This window comes from Sprattus sprattus (genome assembly GCF_963457725.1).
Source record: "Sprattus sprattus genome assembly, chromosome: 19".
In the NCBI taxonomy this organism is placed as follows: domain Eukaryota; kingdom Metazoa; phylum Chordata; class Actinopteri; order Clupeiformes; family Clupeidae; genus Sprattus; species Sprattus sprattus.
The window spans coordinates 16,069,036-16,086,233 of record NC_137917.1 but is presented as its reverse complement, the minus strand read 5'-3'; the positions used below and the strand labels follow the sequence as shown (position 1 = coordinate 16,086,233).

Sequence of the window (17,198 nt, the reverse complement as noted above, 5' to 3'; positions counted from 1 at the left end):
AGGACAGAGAGGAGTGAGATAGGAACACCTGGATCAATGTCCTATCTGTCACTACAGATAAACACAATCTGAATAGGAAAGAAAGAACGCGGGAGATCACTGAAATCGCCTTCCACCCATCCAAAGAAATATGCTGCCTCCAATTAAAATGACTGAAAACAAAGAGTGAAGGTCATTTTGGTTTACACAACCTTGGGTGAAATAAAACTAATCTGGCTTTGACAACTTAAACAATATGTCACATGCAGCTAGCCTACATTTTAAACCAAGCTGTCTCAAATGACCTCATTCTGGGCAACTACGACCATCAACGTGTGTTATCATAGGATACAACATCTCATGTTTAACTTTAAATACATAAACGTGTCCTTCATCATTATGAAAGTAGGCCGCACAATATTTATCCTTTGGCTCAATCAGGTCTAGTGAATTAAGATTCCATATTATTCTCTTTTCCAACTCGCTCTCAGCAGGTGAGTATGGTGTAGACATTTATTAGTTTTAAAAAGAGTTCTAAACCACAGGCTCCATGCCAAAACTTTTTCAGAAAACTACTAAGGACGTTTAGATTCGTTTCGTGGACATTCCATTTACTAACTTTAGAGTTCGGGAGAGGGAGGGAATGCTTTTTTTCCCTTAACGGGGCGGGATCTTGTGACTCACGAACTTCCTCGGTGGTTTAGAAGCGCGTGGGACTGTCGGTTCTATCACTCTTCGTCGTATAGAGGAAAAGAAAGAGACCAAGTTGACTGCTACGGGAATAGTTACCAGACTGCAACCCATTGCGTTAGAGTGCCCAGGGAAAGAGCGCTACAGGGGGGACGGCAGCATTTTCTTGCTGAAACAGAGCGCAGCAGATTTCTTGAAAGAACGCCAGGTAAGATTAATATAATTTAATCCCCTTAATTATCTACACTTTAAAGTTTCTTTGACTTCAAATTTTCAGTGGCAGTCACGGACCCTGCACATCCTTCAAAGATGTTCTTATAGTATGTTTTTCACCACTGAGAATAGTCTGCTATAATTATGCAGTTTAGTTGCCATAACCTTTGCAATGTATATCTACCTAAAGTATGAATGAAAGGCACAACATAGTTGGGTTCAAACTATATAAAGAGCACCGAATGACTTCTGAATGAGCTTTCCATTACCGTGACTAAAGGCTATGCAATTCCACCTTCTGGAAAGTAATTTGGCATATCAGCAATAATTTGAAATCGCTATAAAAACGGAAGCCACGTGAAAGGGGACAATAACGTTTCAAATTAATAATTTGACTGAAAAGAAAATCATTCGTCTTGAGGGGTCAGGATGCTTGTCTAGAAGTGCCAAGCTGAGCTGTCACTGTGATTATTCCTTTGTCATATAACTTACAGGGTTTCAGTCTCTGTTATACAGTAAAGTGTAAAGTGGTGTTCCTCACATAGTGTTGCGTTCTTCTGTAAGGTGTGTGCTTTGAAGGGCATGTGAGTGGTAGGCTGCAGAATATCTATATACCTTGTCATCAGACGGCTCTTAGCAGGAACTTGTTCGGAGCTTCCTGCCACTGTGACAGGATGGGCTGCTTGGTGGGTCGCTGAGTCCAATGGATGTGTAGGCCGCCTTAAACGCTGACTCATCATATGAGAGGACACAGTAGGCTGCCTGCTGCCTGTTAATCTCCTCAGCAAAGCCACGCTGGATGCCTCTAGCCTTGCAATGGGTGAAGTCATGATCACAGCAAATGTGAGGATAGTTTGAGATCTGAATATATAGTGCCTTGCTTATAGAATGTACAGTTTATCATTTTATTGTCAGATATAGAGTATAGGTCAGACTAGTTTCCAAAATGCTGAAGTAGCTGAATCTTCTCAGCATGCACTTGAGGAGTCATTGGGTGTAAATGACTAATTTGGACTATGCAGGTTAAACAGTAGTCTAGGGCTAGTTCTCTAGCATGTTCTTTTATGGTGTTTGAGAAGTCAGAGGTGATTCATCATCAATGTTTGGAAAAGGTGAGTTGGCAACTGAAACTAACAGAGACGTTGCAGTGTCAGTACTGTCGGTGTCAGTGCTGTCAGTGGCAGTGCCAGAGGTGCTACTGCTCCACAGTCCCAGTGGTGGGCTAGAAGTGTGAGGCTTTGGTGACCCCCAACACGTGGAGCATGAGTCTGAGTGAAGGGGACTGAGGGCAGAGAGCGCAAGGAAGAGGGAGACCAGGGGGACATCTAAAGAGCCAGGGCTGCCTCTGCCACTGGTGAAGCCATAACGTCTGGCTGGCTGTTGACGGAGACTCAGTGTCTGTGTTTCTTTCTTTCTTCTGTCTTTCTTCTCTGCTCTCTCTCTCTCCCCCTCTCTTTCTTGCTCTATTTCCTTGCCTAGTTTCCCCTTCTTTCAAACCTCAAGCCCAGCTCTCGTGACTAAACCCTCTGCGGTATCCTGGCTCCCCAGCAGGTGGTCGGCTGACTTTTGTGGGCCCACTGCTCCCATTCACACACACTTTCACACACACACACACACACACACACACACACACACACACACACACACACACACTCATATGTTGCCTGATTGGATTTAAGCTCTGAAATCAGTCTTGAATGAAAAGCTTGAAAGCTTTTCGGGTGAGGCTGCATGTGTGCGCAGTTTTGCCTGGTGAGCGTGTATCCACTTCACATCGCCACCATCCCTTGCTTTGCCCATGTGTACGACTGTGGAAACTCCACGTGGAATGGGCTCAGTCTAGGAACATGCCAGCTCTTTGGAAATCTGCCCCATGTTAGTGCCCAGACTGCCCACTTAGCGTGAGTTCAGAGGTAAGGTAAGTCTGCACCAGAAAGTTCTATTGAAACCGTCAACTGCTTGGGTCACTTAGGTAAAACTGCCACGAGGCACCTCATTAGGACACAATATACAGAGGAATACTTCATCACCTCAACAAGACACATTATACAGATGATGCCAACTGGATGATATAAAACCTTAGTAGTGTGACAGAAGCAGCTAGCCCCTTTTACTGAACTCCTGCTTGTGGTCAGATGAAAATGGGCCTTTGGCTGTTTTTTCTTTCTTTCTGGGATAGCCTGGAGTGGTGCAGTTTTGGCCCGGTTGTTCCCAGAGCCCCACGGAAATAGCCTGTCCCTCTCTGACACAACAGCCGCCTTCCCCCACGGAGGAGCTGGGTGCCCGTGGAGCCTGACTGTGCCAACAAAGCTAGTCTGTTATTTCAACAAGGAGCTTTTTTTAAGTGTGTCTGTGTCCTGGGATAATGAGGGTAAGAGGGCAACACCAGAACTCCACCAGTTGTTTTAATGGACACTTACACTGTCTGGAATTTTGCCACTGTTAGAGATGGGGATTGACTGAAGATGTGTCAGGTTGGTTTCTGCTTGCTCTCTCTCTTCTTTTCTCCCTCTCTCTGGCTCTCTCTCCCTCCCTCCCTCCCTCCCCCCTCTCTCTACTTTTCTCTTCTTTTGTCTGTATTTCTATCTTTTTCTTCCTGTTTCTCTTTCTCTCTCTCTCTCTCTCTCTCCCTCTCTCTCCACCTCTCAGCGTGAAAATGGCAGTCCTCCAGCGAGCCTTGACCATGGCCGCATTCTTTCGAGAGGTCTGTGTTTTTTTCAGAAGGTTACTGCCGCCAACGGCAGGCGGCTCGCAGGCAGCAGGTCCAGCGAGAGCTCGAGGGTGAGCGGAGGAGGAAAGAGAGGAGTGGAAAGGGCCCTGGAGGAGGTGCTGGTGCTAGAGGAAGGAGGTAGGAGGCTGGAGGCTAAAGGCTGGAGGCTGGGGGCTGGAGGCTGGAGGCTGGGGTGTGTGGTGCTTCCTATGAGCTGTGAGCTCTTGGTGTGCGGTGAAGAGTAGGGTTTCACACGATTGACAGCCTGCAGCCTTCTACTCTACCTCACTCTGTTTCTGGCTTTTCTATTCTCTCTCGCTCTCTCTCTCTGTCTCTCACTATCTTATTCTCTTTACCTTTCTATTTCTGGGTTTGCTATGCTCTCTCTATTTCTCTTTCTGTCTATTTCTCTCTGTCACCATTGTTCCCTCTCAGTGTCTCTCCTCCTCTCTTTTCTCTGTCTCTTTCTTTCTCACTGACTCTCTCAATGTCTATCTTTTCCTGGAGGGAGCCATTCCTCCCTCTCTTCACCCCCCTCTCTCTCCATCTCCCCTCCCATTCTCCCTCTCTCTCTCTGTTCTAGGCAAACAGTGAAATCTGTTAACACGGCTATTGCAGAGAGGGAGTGTGTTTGCAGTCTCCTTGCCCCTTGTGCATGTGTGTGCGAGGGTGTAGAGGTTGGACTCAGGAATGATTCAGCTTGGAGAAGTGAAATTCAACACATATTTCCCAAATCTCTCCAGAGATACACTTTCCATGTCAGCTCATTGTGTTTTATTTAAATCGCGATAACTAGTAATTAATCCTAATTAATGTTTAATAATACATCCATAATGCCTCAGATTCAAACACAGATTGTGGATACTGCGGTGTCGTATTGAGTAAGATAACAACAGGAGACAGGGTGACTGTGAGTGCCTGAGTGGGCTTTTCAGGGATGGCTCTAAAAATAACCATGAAAAAGCATGGAAAAAAGCATATTTTCCTGAAAGGTTAGTGAGGAGAGAAAGAGCAGCGATGTAATGTAGGGCAGCAATGCTGTGTGAAGCGGATGCCAGGGGTATAATACTGACGAGGGGTTCTGAGCGCCACGAGTGGTGGACTTCCTGGAGGTTAGTGTAGCGGCCGGGGGTTCCCATGGGCTTGTTGGTTTAGCATGCGGGGGGAAAGGCTTGCCTGATAGCCAGGCATGTGGAGAAGGACGGTCATAAGTTCACTGTCTGAAACGGGCAGCTATTCTCTCTAGTTTGGGACGGTCTCTCTCCTCTGTATGTATAGAGTGAGGGGGGCATTTCGACTGATGGGCTGCTGTTTGCACTGAAATGTGGGAAATGATCTGCCTGGGGGTTTGGGTGTCTGTGTGTGCGTGTGTGTCTCTGTGTGTCTGTGTGTGTGTGTGTGTGTGTGTGTGTGTGTGTGTGTGTGTGTGTGTGTGTGTGTGTGTGTCTGTGTGCGTTTCCTCCCCTGTTGCTGTGCTGGGGAGGAGACGAAATGTGACCTCCTCTGTGCCCCTTGGGTGAAATGATGTGGTCACCCGTCTCTGGTACACTGCTTTGATTTCTCTCCTCCTCTTCCTCCTCCTCTTCCTCTTCCACCTCCTCCTTCTTCTTCCGTCACTTTTTCTATGCCTCCTTCATCTTCTTCCTTTGGTTCTTCCTCTCTTCCTTCTTCTTGTCTTCTTCTTCCGCCTCTTCTTCTACTACTCATGGTTCTTCCTGTAGGGCCATAGGATTTCTGCAATGGAATTTATCATTTCCGAAACGTCAGGAGAGAAATATATTGGATAGCATTATAGGCAACATTTTTGCCTTCATGAATGACACAGGCAAACAACAACTAGTTAAATGTCCTTATATCAACCTCTCGCGTTCAGTAGTTTAAAATGAACACAGAGCCTGCCACAGCGATCACCAACTGGTGTATCCCTGTGCGTCGTGAACCAAACAGGAAATGCGGTCAGTCATTGTCGACTTACACAGGAGACTAAAACTAGCCAATGGGGAAGGATCTGATAATTCTTAGAATAGCTTTAGAATGTACATATAGACTATCATAACACAAGTGACTTACTGACTCAAACTGGAAGGTTATTTCCACTTTATTGAAAACTAAGGTAGCTAAATGAAATAGTATCTGTAGTCTATAGGGTTATACTAGCATTGCTAACCTACCCTATTGACCAGTACAGAAATGTGTGTGAACGCTCAATAGCCTAAGTCCTAAGAGCCTTTTGCACATTAGATTTAATGATAAAGGAAATGATAAAAAAACAAATCTAGAATTTATTTCACGGATATCACAGAAAAAATAAAACGGAATTTGCCAAAAAACAAAACGGATTTCATAGGGCTCTATCCTTGTTGTCATCTTCGTCATCACACAAGAACTCTCTGCTTGCACTGATGACTTCAGCACCCCTATCACCCAGAGACTCCAGTCATTTCAGTCGTCTGTGAAAACATGTGCACACAGCCCCCTGTGGCTTGTAATGTGAGGTATGTGTGTGTGTGTGTGTGTGTGTGTGTGTGTCATGTGGGGTGATCCTGATACAGTAACTGTTGAGTGAGCGTCTGGCAAAAAAATCTCCCTCCCCTCAGCTGTACTGACTGCTGAGTTTATCCTGTTTCGTCCATTCGTCCTCCCCCATGTCAGAAGCCACACTCTCTCTTTCTCACAGTCTAAACTGCGTATGTGTGTGTGTGTGTGTGTGTGTGGTTCTGTGTGACTGTGTGTCTCTGTGTGTGTGTGTCTGTGTCTGTGACTGTGTGTCTGTGTGTCTGTGTGTCTGTGTTTGTGTGTATATGAGTGTGTGTGTGTGAAAGCAGATCTAACTTCACAACTCCTCATCTAATATAAATGCTGCACCTTGTGAGGTACCATTAAGACACCTAGTCATGCTTCTGTCAGGTCCACACCTCTCTGCTCCTGACTAATTGGTATGCTGAGTGTGTCAGTGTGTAGGTGTCAATGTGTGTGTGTGTGTGTCCAGCCGTAGCCTCGTAGTTTAGTGGGATCTGCGGTGCTTTGAGGACGTGCCGCGTTAGGGCGTGATTGCCTCAGCCGGCCCTGACTTGTAACGCTGCGAGAAGAATCCGCTTGGCTGCCGCGCTCACAATGACGGCCTGTCAAGCCAACTACAGACGCTCACTCACACATACCAGAGCTGAATAAATAAGATAATAAATAAAAGTGTCGGCATTGTGGAGCTGCACAATTGTATCTGAATGCATACGCCTGCGGAGCGTGAAGAGAACTGGGAAAGCTGAGGCTTAATTACTGAGAGGAAGAGTGAGTTCATGGGCTTGTGGTTGGGTGATGTGTCCAGTAATTGTTATGTTGCTTTCATGGCACTAATGTGTCTGTGACAGGACAACAGCATTAGCACAGATGCCTCAGGGAGGGAAAGTATGTCAGACAGTCCAACTATTTACTGCGCAGGGTATGTAATTTCATACTGTAATGTCACACACACACACACACACACACACACACACACACACACACACACACACACACACACACATATATGCACATACACATACAAACCTTCATCCACTTACACACACACACACACACAATGGGAGGCCCCTTAGCCTTAGGCCCCTTGGCATAGTGTTGCCCTTATTTTTGACCATGCCTGTGTCAGTATGCATAACATAATACAATAAAACTCGAGGCTAAAGTAGAAATATAGATCCTTTCTCTTGGCACGACAGCCGAGACATTTCACCCGCCGCTGTGGGCCTCCGGCAGCGAAACTCCAACCAGCGGGTCTGTCTGTCTGGCTCCAGTGTGAAAGACCTGAACAGAACATCTGCCCGGCAGAGGGGCTCACCTGAACATCTTCAATTCTCACGGACAGTAAAGAAAACCAGTGTAGCTCATGCTGTCTCCACTGTGCCGAGGTCAGGTCCTGCTGTGGCGGTGTGGATTGATGGTTCCCACATGCACCACGCCAAGGCAACGAGCTTTACCTGGCCTGGAGACTGGAAAGCATGGGTCAGTCTGGTCGGTTGGAACGTTAGCGTTCGTTTGTGTGTGTGTGTGTGTGTGTGGGTGTGTTTGTGTGTGTGTGTGTGTGTTTCTAGGAATGGGGAATAGTTAAGTTGTGGTGTGTGTGTGTGTGTGTGTGTGTGTGTGTGTGTGTGTGTGTGTGTTTGTGTGTGTGTGTGCGCGTGTATGGATGGTAAATAGGGCCTAGTTTGGTGGTGAGTGTCAGGCATGCAGTGAGGCTGACACTCTGCAGACCAGGCTGAAAGACTCATGTGAGATGATGCAGTGGTGATGACTATGGAGAAAACACAACTGTATGCTTGCATAAACACATCATGCATAAAAACACACATGCACTCCTTTGCACACACACACACACACACACGCGCGCGCACGCACGCACGCACACACACACACAGAGATACAGCCCACTAACCTTTGTTGTTTGGTTTTGTTCACCAGTCCAGTATCAATTCTCATATTACTCATTATACATTCACACTGAGCTCAGCCAGGCTAGGTCATTCACAATCATACAGCCTCTCTTCCTCTCTCTCTTACAGTAATCTCTCTGCCACCCTTTCACTCACGCACACGTGCACTCACAGACGTGCACACACACACACACACACACACATATGCACTGGCGGAGAGAAATGCCAAGAAAGAGGTATTAGCCCTGATTACTTCCTAAGGCTTAATTAGGCTCCACATCTGCAAGGAATGAGAGCGAATGACTGTGACATCATGGTTGATGAAGGTTAATTGGTGGAGTGTTGCACATGTTTCCATGTGTGTGGCTGTAGGATTTGTGTGTGTGTGTCTGTGTGTGTGTGTGTGTGTGTGTGTGTGTGTGTGTGTATGTGCGTATGTGTTTGTTTCTCTGTGTGTGCATAGCTGTGTATTTGTGTTTACATGCAAATGTGTGTGTGTGTTCTGTCTGTGCAATGGCATGTATTTGTGTTTACGTGCATGTGAGTGTGTGTGTGTTTATCTATGTGTGCATAGGCATAGGTATAGGCGTGCATTTGTGTTTACGAGCTTGTGTGTGAGTGTGTGTGTGTATGTGTGTGTGCATAGGCATAGGCGTGTATTTGTGTTTACGTGCATGCGCGCGTGTGTGTTTGTGTGTGTGTGTGTTTTACAATGTTATTGCTGGCGCCGCATAAGAGCATAATCCTTCAGTGGTTGGCGTGCCGTCATTAATTTTTACAGGCCACTGTGCACCACGATCACGTCACCTCGCATGAACCCACAGGACACTAACACAGGAATGCACTAAATGTCCTTACTCATACAGAATTGAATTTAGGCTTTAGCCTTTTATAATCATTCCAATAAAAAAAACTTGTCCATGTTTACTTGGAGCACAGCTGCAAGTGAAAAGCTGTTTTCATAAAAGTAAACACTGGCAAATCCCCTCACAGACTGACGAAATAAGTGAACCATCAAGAATGCGATTCCTTATCAGGACATTCTGACATTGCCGATACTTGCTTACTCTCTTTTTCTCTTTCCTTCTGCCATTTCTCTCTATCCCTCTCCTTCCAGAGGCTGTGTCTGTCAAGACGCAGAGCTCTGCTCACACATGGCAGGTTTCAACAGTTGTTACAAGGAATGAGAAATGTGTGTGTGTGTGAGTGTGTGTGAGTGTGTGTCTGTGTGTGTGTGTGTGTGCGCGTGCCCTTTGGCCCTTGGAGTGGTGTATCACTAACAGTAATGTAGTAGTGTATTGGCACTCTTTGAGCACAGGTTGGCAGGCGTTCAGCAGACTAAGTGGGCCTTTTGGGTGACAAATGTGTGTGTTGATGTGATGTGATGTTTATTTGATTGATTGTGTGTGTGTGTATTTGTGAAATATTTTCCATGCAGTTGCCCTGAAGTGATGCCAGGCTGCTCAGATTGTTGTCACCTCCGCTGTCGGAGCACCTTTGTGGGCCTTTGTCGGGCCCGACCCTGTGCCTTGTGTTTCGTCTCAGCCCATAAATGGGAGAAAGTGTCCTCCGTGTGTCTATAAAAGGAGGGGCGGATCTGTGAATTCGGAAGGCAGTGGTGATTTACTGCACGGCACTCAGATGAGTGGCCCCCTTTTTTTCCTTCCTTCCCAAATGGTCTTCCTGGCTCCATCAGCTACGCTAGGTTGTGGCTACAGCAGCGGCAGCAACAGAGAGTGGGATTATGGGTAATGCGATTGGACTAATCTATTCCCAGGTGCCAGCACGGATGACCCTGTTCGCGCGCATCCGTCATCGGGCTGCCAAAGTCATGTTTCACCCTCTTGGTCTAGACGAGTGTAAAGAGCTCAGAGGATGCAAATACCAGTCATGTTTTCAAAAAGGAAATGGCAGAGCAGTTCTTCCTTCTACTTTCATTGGTTTTTGGCAAAAGAAATGAACGGGTTCTCTATTCGGGAGTAAAGACATTATAGCTTATTAGCGGACCTCCAGAAACAAACAAGACTGGTGGCTTGATGTGGTCGCCTTGACCGCGTGAGCTCATGAACCTTTGACCACAGCGAGTGAGTGAGACCCCTGATGTGGCCTTTCTATTAAACTTGACCTTTAGCTCTGAACTTGTTCCTTTTTTTTTTCCTCGAATGCCACTAGCAGTGTGCAGTCCTGAAGGCCCCGTCTGTCTAAAGCAACAACACAGTGTCAGCTGCCATGAAGACCTCTGAGGAGCATTGGCTCAGTGAGATGAGATTTTAACGTAAACTCTTGCAGAGCATGATTTTGACATCTGGTAAGATGGTGTAGGGCTTATATCAACATCAGTTAGAGGACTGTAGGGGCTTGACATATAGGCTACCTTATATTTTGTATGATAAACCTGATCCTGGTAGGCACTATTGTTAAATGAGAATCAACATTATGTATTGGTCCATTGTATTATATAAAGGTATTATATATACATTATGCTAATATACTTCATTGATTCCCACACAGACACACACAGACATTGGCTTGCACACACACACACACATTTCTATATTGTATGGATGCAGGAATGGGCATAGCGCAAGCTCTGCAGTCTGCAGTCTTTAGCGCTAGACAAACATGCGCCTGCACACAGACTCAACACATCTGCCTACACAGGCCCCGTGGGCTCTTGTTGTGTTTGCGTCTCTGTCTCTCTCTCTCTCTCTGTCTCTCTCCCTCTCTCTCTCTCTGTCTCTCTCTCAACGCTGGGCCATACGTTAGCAATTCTCCCACGCCCAAGGCCCAGACTCCGACATCAAACGCGGCCACGTCGTCTAGCGCGCGGGAGCAGGAGGGAGAGAGAATGAAATCAATGATTAAATAAAAGCAAGAGCCAGATAGCCGTGCGCATGCAAAACAGGGCCAGGGACAGCACAAGCATTACCTCACTGGCAAAGCATTTAACACCCTCTCCACCTCCCTCTCCCTCCCCCTATGAGCAACCACTCCACGTCCTGCCCCCTCCCCCCTACCCCTCTGTCCCCATCCTACTCCCCTCACCTCCAGTAGTCCTGCATTTGTGACTGTTTTTCATTCCTCATACATGTGCTAAATAATCCTTTAACTAACTACCATAATCTCATGAGAGCTAAGATCTGCCCTTTGTGCGTGTTTGTGTGTGTGTACACAAGTGTCAGCATGATATATAGTCAGCAATAATGGCGTGATGACTTAAAGTGAGGAAAACGACAATAAAGGCATGATGACTAAAAGTGATGATAACTGCAATCAAGGCATGATGCCATAAATATGTGGCTGTGTGCGTATGAGGCACAGCACGCCTTTTGTTTTCCCTGTGGAAGTGTGTCAATGTGTGTGTGTGTGTGTGTGTGTGTCTCTGTCTGTGTGTTGGAGAGAGAGAGAGGCTGAGAAAACCAAAGCATTGTTTTTGTTTCCCACATGGCGTGGAGCTGTGGCCCTATGGTGGTTGGCGGTGGCTGCAGGGCTTCGGGCCCTTTGAGCCTGGTCTCCTCTTTTCCACACACTAACCCCCACCTTGCAGGACCAAAAATACAGATTTTCTGGAGATGGATGATGATGGTGCTCTTTCCGATGGTGCTACGGGGTGGCCGGTGCCTGTCTCCACCTCTGTCTGCCCTCCCTGTGTCTGACTGACTGACTGCTGGCTTGACCCTGTCTGTCTGCTCTCCCTGTGTCTGTCTGACTGACTGATGGCTCTGCCCTGTCTGTCTGCTCTGCCCGTGTCTGTCTGACTGACTGCCTGCTGGCTTGACCCTGTCTGTCTGCTCTCCCTGTGTCTGATTGACTGACTGCTGGCTCGACCCTGTCTGTCTGCTCTCCCTGTGTCTGACTGACTGACTGCTGGCTGTCTGTCTGCTCCATTACGCCCTCTCCTCACACCAGAGTCAGTGTGACTCCAACCTGCTTTTACACCGGCACAGAAGAGAAATACATGCCAAAAGACTGAGAAATGTAGAGGTGTAAATGTCCTGACACTGAGACATTGTGAAATAAACAGAGGAGAGATGGACTGACATACTGGTAAGAGAGATGGAGGTACACACATTAAAGGATCTGGGGATAGCTGTTCCTCGATGTTCTTGTCAAGTCAGAGACTGTGTTAAACCAATGTTTATCAACACTGGCAGAAGACAGAAAAATGATAAAAGACTGATTTATGTAGTCAAAGTGTCCTGACACTGACAAACTTGTAGATTCATATAAATAGAGAAGAGGGAGACGGAGACTGGGTTGTGGAGGGTGTAGGTATTTAAGGGACGTGGGAATAGTTGGTTGACCACATCCTATTCATGGCGTAGCCTGTGTTTATCAACAGAGAAAAAGAACTAAAGGACCCAGAGGTGTAGTAGATGTGTCTGGACACTGAGACGCTTGTAAACCATCGAAGCGGCTTGGAGAGAAGGAGATAGTGGGCGTAGGGAGCGTAGGTGAGAAGGGTTGAGAGAGTTCGATTCGAATTAAAAACTACTCAGCTCTGTGTCTTTATCATTTCTATCTCTGCTCACCAAATGCACACCAGAGCTCATGGTAGCCTTCCCATATGCACAAAAGGAGCCTGGCTTTGCATTTTATCACCGGCCGTGAATTAGGCAGCCGAAGATGAATGTTGTTTTGCATGGCTGCATGATAAAGAGGCCCCAGGTGACGTGTGGAGATAAGGCCGTGATGGATTGTGTTCCTTTCCACTGGCAAAGTCAAAAACTAGACAACGCAGCTTTAACAACAAGTTACTGTGCCTATCTGAAGTGGGTCTCTCCAATAGCCACTACCTTACCAGCTCTTTTACTTTTAGAGATTAATGGTTTATTATTGGTCACATTAGTCTGAGTATAAAAACAATCTGTGTGAAGACTTATGACATGGTTTCAAACAGCCTCTGCATTTGCAGAGGATAAGCATTGAAATAGTCTTTTCTTTCTAAATGACATTGAATCTCTCTTACCCTTGTCTTGAGAAAAAGCACATGTAAACATTAGACACAGTTAAACACAGACAAGAGAGAAAAATGGCACCACTCTCACATGTGGGTAGCTTACCTCCCTTTAACTCTTTTAACCCGAAACTCGTTATTTGTCTCGGGAAAAGAGCGCCTTTTGATCCCGGGAAGCCTTTCATCCCCAAATGGCTCCGCTTAGAACCTCAGACGGTTCCTTAGCAGGATGAAAGGCTTTACCTGATGTGGAGGATCAAGAACAGGATGGGACGCTGTTCCCATCAGTTAGTTAGTTTAGGTTAGAATTAAGAATTCAGCTGCAAGTAGAAACATTTGATCTGTCCAGGCGAGGTGTGGTTTCTGCACTGTTAAGGTTGCTATTGAAATTCTGAAAGGTTGCTGTAGAATGGAGAAAATAAAACAGTGCAAGATCTGGATGGTAAAGTATGCTGGAGAAAAGGAAGAGAGGAACATGAGAGAGGAAGACTAAGAGAGAGACAGATAGAGACAGAGAAAGAGACAGAGAAAGAGAGAGAGAGAGACTGCTGAAGCTTAAACTGGGTATCTATGAGGTAATGTCTCTGTCTCTCCCTCGCCAGCGCACGCGTTGCTCACTATCACAGACCATGGCACAACTGAGTGGAGGAGGGGAAAGAGAGATAAAGAGATGGAGGGATGGAGAGATGGAGGGGCAGCGTTGGAGAGGGAGAGATGTGGGGGCAGGCTGTGGCCCTGGCAGTTTGATTTATGGCCACCTTTGAAGTGAGCTCATTCCAGCTGACCTGACCGTGAATGTGTGGCTGTGGTGCTGGGGCGCTCGCCTGGGTTTCTGTAAGCATGGCTGTGTGTATGTGTTTGTAATTATCAATGGGTGTGTATGTGTCTGTAATTGTTAATGTGTGTGCGTGCGAGTGTGTGTATGTGTGTGTGTGTGTGTGTGTGTGTGTGTGGTCATGTTTGTGTGTTTCATGTGTATGTGGGGGCGGATACGCAGGGGGAGGCAGGGAAGGGAGGGATGTGTGTGTGTGTGTGTGTGTGTGTGTTTGTGCGTGTGTGTGTGTGTTTTTTCTTGGTGCAAGCGCAACGATAAAGAAAGACAAACACACAATCTAAGGGGTCGACGACCCCCGCGGTCCTTTACATTCATACATGCACTTCCTGCGCCCATCTGTATGCATCTGGCTCTGGGCTGTAACCAGGCGACCCCAGGCCTGCCCCGAGGGGCTCCACTTTCCACGGGTCTGTGACATTCAGCCAACCAGCCCCCTAGTCCCAGACTCAGCCCCCACAAAGCCCCCCCCCCCCCCCCCCCCCCCCCCATCCAAACCCCCTCATTTCAGCTTGAAGGTTAACGGAAAATGTGGCAGAGGCGAGTGGGAGAGGAAAAAGGGGAGGGCGAGCGAGGCGCAACAGCAGCAGGGCTGGGGGGTGTGGCGTCGGGGGGGCTTTGATGAGTCCTAAGGGGGTTGTTAAACAGGGCCGGGAGACGCAGCTTCCAATGACCAAAGGAGCAGCGCAGCTTTTGACTTCTGTGTTCTTTTTTTTTCCTTTCCTCCTTTTCACTTCCTTGCCCTCTGACACAAAGAAAAGGGAAATGGGAAAAGAGAGAGAGATAATGAGGGAGACAGAAAGAAAGAGAGAGATATTGGAAGGCATGCGAGATAGTGAGAATAAAGGAGACAGAGATAGAAAGAGTGAGAGAGATATCGGGAGGAAAGAAAGGATGAAAGAGAGAAAAGATGAGGGACACAGAGAGAGAAAGAGAGCAGAAGAGAGAAAGAGCGAGATGTTAGAAGGCTAGAAATGGCAAAAGAGAGAGAGAGAGAGAAAGAGGGACACAGAGAGAGAAAGAGAGAGAGAAACAGAGGGATATTGGAAGGGCTGGGCAGGGTGTGGATGTTTTTTTTTTCTGTCAGCCAGCATATAAGAGGAAGTTAACGGGTGTGGTGATGTCATATCCACGCGGTCTGATCGGTCGGTTTGATCCCGCGCATTAGTGTGAGTGCCTCGGCGGCGGCCAGGGCAACCAGCGACCAGCATGTCGTTGGCCAAGCGGCAGCCTGGCTTGCAGCGAAGGCCTCTGTGGTCGCGGGTTATGAGGGTCTCTGGTCTCAGAGCGCTGGCAGGGGGAAGAGTTGTGGGGCTGTTTGCTTTATTTTTAGCCCCCGTCTGCCAGGTTATGGCCACACGAAACCAACCACATTGTTTGTAATTCATTTCCTAAGTGTATCACGTTATATGAAGTCCTCTACGAGAGCCGCTAAACTACATCACTACAAGGGGAACAGTCATGGATTTTAAATATGCACAGCAATTTAACTCAATGGTAAGTCCCCACAGAGACAGTTAAATAAAACAAACCACTGGTGGTAGTGTGGTAGGTGTGTGTTTGTATGTGTGTGTGTGTGTGTGTATGTGTGTGTGTGTGTGTGTGTGTTTGTGTGTTTGTGTGTGTGCGTGTGTGTGTGTGTGTGTGTGTGTGTGTGTGTGTGTGTGTGTGTGTGTGTGTGTGTGTGTGTGTGTGTGTGTGGTAGGTGTGTGTGTGTGTGTGTGTGTGTATGTGTGTGTGTTTGTATGTGTATGTGTGTGTATGTGTGTGTGTGTGTGTGTGTGTGTGTGTGTGTGTGTGTGTGTTTGTGTGTTTGCAGCTGTTGGGAATTATGACATTGTTTTAAACAAGTCACCCAATGTTCTCTGAACTGTTTATTTGTGTGTGTTTGAGTCCTGTGTTTCTGTGAACACTGGTGTCTTTTTCTCTTTCTTTCTTCAGCTCTCTCTCTCTCTCTCTCTACCCCAGCATCTGCATGGGTCTAATTTTCCGTAAAAACATGCATAGTCTCTATAGGGATATCCCATTGATAGCCCCCCCACCTCAGCCAGGATATGCGTGACCCCCTTACCCAAAGGTCACCATCCAGCAGGAAGTCCGGGACGTATGTGGTCGCCATGCCAAAGGCACACAAAAAAAGGAACCATTCCAGCTTTTATGAGTGGAAGAAAAGGGCAGTCGAGACATACCACAGAAAAGAGGAAGTGCCGAAGTCCTCTCAGTCTTTTACTCCAGCTTGTGTCCTTTTACTCCAGCTTGCGTGTTTTCCATGGCTTTCTTCATCTCCAGGCTATTTAGGGCAAATCCACTACTTGGAGGCCCTTGGTTACTGTGAGATGAACTTGCCCAATGAGTACCAGCCTTTATGAGTGTGACATATATGTTGCCTTTCACTCACCATAAATTATGCTTTCACTATAGAAAGTTTTCAGACAAAAAGGCCACTGGGTTCAAGAAATAAACATGCTGACCAGCTTTTTAAATAAGTCCAAATCAGTCAATGCATGCAAACAGTTTTTAGTTGACATATTATCCAGTCTTGATGTCTCTATTGAAGTCCATTTTATAAGGTCGTACCTTGGCATCCAGAGAGTGGGACATGAATCTTTGTAAAATGCTTTTGAGCACTTTGTCAATACCACAGGTTTGGACACATATGTATGGAGACATTTTAGGCAGTTGCAATTCAGTCCGGGCAAGGAAAGCAGGATATAACAGTTGACTGCTGAAACGTGTGTGAGATGTGTTGTGTTCCTATTGTTTTATTGAACCGGTGGCAATGTTAACAGACATGAATTACTGTAGCTCATTTGAATTGCACACTGGCTGTGTCCTGATTATGCCAGTGTAATGACTGTTCGACACGTATCACAACTGTTAAAGTCTCATAAATGGTTGTGACGTTTGCATCGTTCCCATGAATATGGTTTGAGTCGGTGCTCTGTTGTTGGTTATTTAAAACAGCCATGCAGATTGGATTTAGAACTTTGTGCGGGTGAGGTATGATGTCAATGAAGAATGTTTAATCATGCCAGCAAATGAGCACAGTGTTTACCGGTTACCTAGGAGTAGAATTTGAAAAAAAGAGAACAAAAGAAGAAAAAAAGAAATATACTGGAAATGACATCTGATGGTTATTCATCCCAGTCATTTCCCATTTGGCAGGTTGGAGACATTTTTCTCTGGCATGCGTAATCGGATTTTTTTCTCCCTTCTCTCTTTCCCCTTGTGCTCTCATACTGTCTATGAAAAACACGAGTGACATAATCAGACAGGGAGAGTGAGAGAAAGAGAGAGAGAGAGAGAGAGAGAGAGAGAGAGAGAGAGAAAGAGAGGGTGTTTCTTAGTGTGGATCTCAGCTAATGCAAGGATACAGCAGTTGAGTTGCAA

At 46.6% G+C, this 17,198-nt stretch overlaps 1 protein-coding gene across 1 annotated transcript in view; it reads left to right on the top strand.

Moving 5' to 3' along the window:
* Positions 1 to 747: 747 nt before the first annotated feature.
* fhl3a (four and a half LIM domains 3a) overlaps positions 748 to 17,198 on the top strand; it is a gene marked incomplete at its 3' end in the record, with an annotated part of 37,635 nt that continues 21,184 nt past the window's right edge. The window contains exon 1 of the mRNA XM_080858537.1: positions 748 to 877. The remainder of the gene's footprint in view (positions 878 to 17,198) is intronic.